The following is a 4,474-nucleotide window of genomic DNA, read 5'->3' as shown; positions in this document are numbered from 1 at the left end:
GAGGTTATTTTCAATCCTTCCTTCTCTTTAGAAAAGATTCAAGGTTAGGGTTTTGATGAAGAAGCTTTGGGTTGGATCAAAGATGACCAAGCAAGGATCATGAAGCCTTAGATTGCAAGAAAACATCAAAATGGAAAGGTTATGAACAAAAGAAGCAAGTGGTACAAGTTAGGGCTTTGGTTACTTGGAAGCTTGGGATCTTTTGCAGCCTTGATTAGGTGAGTTCCATAGTTAGATTACCTACCTTTGGGTTTGTATAATCTTGTGTAGGAATCATGAATTATGTTAGTTTATAAAACTAGGGTTTTAGTACCCCCTTTGCCATAAATCATTGAAAATATGTTAATTGTTGTTATGCAATGGTTATAAGCTGTTTTCCACATGTTATGGTTGTTAAGTGTGTAATGAAAAACTTGATTTTGAGGATGAGAGGTCAAAATATGAATTTTTGCAGGTCTGATGTCTGAAAATCGTAGCACGATGTGAGAAATCGTACTACGATATTTCCAGAACACAAATGCCATAAAACTGCGCACAGATCGTACTACGATTCTTTATATCGTAGCACGATGGAATGGAAATCGTACTACGATGCCTTATATCGTAGCACGATGGAAAGGAAATCGTACTACGATGCTTCAAATCGTACTACTATTGTCACAGCACAACTCTTTTTCAGAAAACTTCCTGTGATGCAGTGGTTTCGACGAGGCTTTTGCTTGCAGTCTTTTATACTATAGAAAACCCCTCAATATCAAGTAGTCATTGCACACTATATATCAAGATATCAAGAATGAAATGCATGAACAACATTGACAACTTCAATGATGAATGGCCCATGGAATGTTATGTTATGATGAGGATCGGGTAGCAAGTTATACCTTAAGAAAGGGCATGCATGTAGAGCCTCGACATAGCGTCGAGAACTAGAAAGATAGCATGAATGAATAAGTATGGCAAGTATAGGATATGAAACCCTAGAATGATAAGACGTGAATGATAATCACTTCGCACATGAGCTAGTGTAACACCCATACTAGACGTATCTAGAAAGTCTAGCACGTGCGTTATTTTAGTATTGGATACATTAAAAATTTACAACATAAAAACTTCGAATGAATTTATATACAACAACACGCGTTCGTACAATGTCAAATATCATAACTTATCTAATTTAAAATAAATACATCCTTGAGATCCATAATCTTCATGCTTCAGGTACGAACGAGCTCTTGCTGAAAATCCATCCGGCTACTATCTTGATGTCCAAACTGATATCTGAAACAAATAAGGATTGGGATGAGACATAATGTCTCAGTGAGTTCCCCTAAATCCTAGGCTATAGGTAACCTCAGGGGAAACCTACGGTCACCACGTGTCTACTTTACAACCTGCCGGTTGATTATACGTGTGTGGGGACTTGCTTTCTTAGACGGTTGTGCATACTAGGGCCGTCATAATATTCTTAACTTGTTATAGGCTTCTCATCTCACATGTGTCATGGCGGTTAAGGGGAAACTAAAACCGCAATGCCAAGATACTATCTACGCATCAAGGCCTTCTCTTGCTAAAGTCATGACACCACACTAAACCGGACGATTAGGGAAACCTATGATCGTCTTCGGTATATCTTTCTTTACTCACTTACTTGCTTACTTGAATAAGTTGCATCTATCTTAAACTTGCCACAAAAGTGACTCTTTCTAGCTTGCTAGTTCTTGACTATCTTCTTCTTTATTCTTTCTACTTCTTGACAGTCTATGCCAAGGCTCTATGACATAACACATAAATATATGATGAATATGCATAGTCAGCTTTATTGATTATGTTAGCGTGTAACAAACAACTTATTTGAGTTCATTTTACGGATTAGTTCCGAGTGGAGTAACCCTGGAAGTTAATCCCTTACTACCGGTGAAAATGCCTTGCAATAGCGCACCGGACTCCCTTAGTGAACGTGCGGGTCCCTTACGGCTTACCCCATTCCCCTTGGAGAACCTTTTATATCCAACCTTGGAAGGAATATAAAAGACACGACACTTTAACTTAGTGAGATGCGGCTCCCTTTCGGCTTAACCATTCCCCTTGGGGAACCCCTTGAACCCAACCTTGGAAGGAATTCAAGAGACATAACACTCTTATTAAATTCTTAGTCTTATGCATGTATGAAGGTTAAACCTAATCATACTATCTCTTTTACCTCGGATCCTTGAACGATCCCACTAGAGGTAAACTTATGCTTTGCTTATCTTACTTTGTGAATGGATACGAAATCGATTCACATCTTGCCATACTCGTATGGTTCTTGCTTCTTATGCGAAGATAATACTTGTATTACCTTGCATCTAATCAAGCATATTACTAATGCATAGCATTCTATTCTTTACTAACTATTCTAGTTCTCGATAACTATACCGAGGCTCTAGTTCTTCCCTTTCTTAAGGATAACTTGCTACCCGATTCATAATATGGTCTCTTGTATGCCATGCCTCACTAACTTGCATAATACTTGCCTCTTTATCATAAAAATCTTGCTTAGATTGATCATCATTTAGGACCTTGGTTTGAGGGGTTTAACTTATAAAAAGACTGCTCAAAGATCCGGAACGGAAAACACCGAATCTGCCAGAACGAGCAAGCAGTACCAGAAAGTACCACTTGCTCGCCATTGCGAGCTGCTTTACTCGCCATTGCGAGTAAATGGTTCTTGCTCGCCATTGCGAGCTACCTTTACTCGCCGTTGCGAGTTCACTCACTCGCCGTGGCGAGTTGGTGGCGAGTAACTATTCCTCCAGGGAGGGTGTTTTGCTTCGCCGTGGCGAGTTATGACAGTTCAGAACCTGTATAAATGGCATTTTAAGCCCAAAAACCTCAAACCAAGTGCCTCTAAGTAATTTGAAACACATATGATCATAGGATACTTATAAAACACTCATATAGCAAGTATCATCATGTATAGCAAGCATGGCAATAAAAAGGGCAACTAAACTTATACTAGAAAACCCTAGAATTATCAAGTTATACATATTCATTTAACATGGCATAACATAATCCCAAAGGGTAGGATAGCTATCTATGGAACTCACCTAATCACAAACTTGAAGCAACTCCAAGCTCCAAACTCAAACATGCCCAAAACCTTAGTTTTGCTCCCTTTGCTTCCTTGCTCATACCATTCTAACTCATCATCCCTTTCTTGCGATCCAAGACACCACTTCAAGCTCAAAACCATACTCCAACATTACCCTCAAAACACATATTCAAAACTTGAAATTAAAAGGAATTCTTGATGAGGAAAGATAAAGATATTAACCCATTCAACCTTAACATTCTTACCTTGATCATGTAGAAACCATTCCTTGTACCAATTAGAATCCATCTTCATCATACATCAAACCCTAATTTTCCAAACACTTCTTCAAGAGGAGAAAAGAGAAGAATTAAACACAATACCCACTTCCTTAATCTCTAGTGATAATAAAAGAATAAGTTTTGGAAGCTTACCATCAAACATACCCCAACTTGCCTCCTTGATTCCAAAACTCCAAGAATCACAATTCACACTTTAGTTCTTCAACCCATCCTCTAAACATCATCTATTCACCTTCTTTAATCATAAAGGAACCACTTCAAGCACAACTTCATGTTAAAACTCCCAAACTACCAAAACCCTAACTTTAATCTCTTCTTAGGTGGAGAAATAGAGAACCCAAAACAAAACCAACTTCCATAAACTTATGAGACCAAGAGAAACAAGAATCTAGAGGTTACCATGGAAGGAAAACGTTTGGAAAGGATTGGTGTAGAGAGGAGGGAGATCGATGGAGAGGAAGAGAGGGAGAAGAAAATATTTTCTCTAACCAAGAGAGAGAAAAGAACAAGAGAAATGAGATATTTTTGGGGTTATCCCAATTAAATATCCCCTTCTTGGGAAATTACCAAACTGCCCTTGCCTTTAGCGTGTTATATTCGTCTCTGATACTTATTCCGTAATAAGCTGATATTACGTAATAAATATTCTCCATACTTACTTTCCTTGAATTTAATCCTCTGGCACGATCGAATGATAAAATAACGATACTGACAGGCGGGATGTTACAGCTAGAATGACTTAGCCAGTATGTAAGTTGTGGATTGATAAGTATTTCTCTCCACTATGTTATGAACGAGTAAGAGTTTACCGTATTCGGATCGATCAAGGTTCCGAGGTAAATATGTATGCATGATTAGGTTTATCCTAAATGAACGGCAAGACGATGATTAATGAATATGTAGGTGCCATGTCTCTTGCAATCCATGAAGGTATGAATTCAAGGGGTTCTCATGATGAGAACGGGGAATGCTCCGTAAGGGGATCACATGGTACTGAGTAAAGATGAATGTAGGTGTTCGTGTCTCTTGCAATCCATGAAGGTATGGATTCAAGGGGTTCTCTTGATGGGAACGGGGAAAGCTCCGTAAGGGGATCGCACGA

At 38.7% G+C, this 4,474-nt stretch overlaps 1 long non-coding RNA gene across 1 annotated transcript; it reads right to left on the bottom strand.

Moving 5' to 3' along the window:
* Positions 1 to 1,016: 1,016 nt before the first annotated feature.
* On the bottom strand, positions 1,017 to 4,076 carry LOC146938824 (uncharacterized). Its single transcript, XR_015033401.1, has 3 exons — positions 3,505 to 4,076; positions 3,087 to 3,416; positions 1,017 to 1,278 (listed from the first exon to the last, which is right to left on the bottom strand). It is a non-coding gene; the product is annotated as an uncharacterized LOC146938824 (long non-coding RNA).
* Between the last annotated feature and the right edge of the window lie 398 nt (positions 4,077 to 4,474).

This window comes from Medicago sativa, chromosome 3 (genome assembly GCF_051527215.1).
Source record: "Medicago sativa cultivar Bolivia chromosome 3, Bolivia_mono, whole genome shotgun sequence".
NCBI classification, from domain to species: Eukaryota; Viridiplantae; Streptophyta; class Magnoliopsida; order Fabales; family Fabaceae; genus Medicago; species Medicago sativa.
The sequence above is the reverse complement of the archived record's forward strand: the minus strand, read 5'-3'. Positions and strand labels throughout refer to the sequence as shown.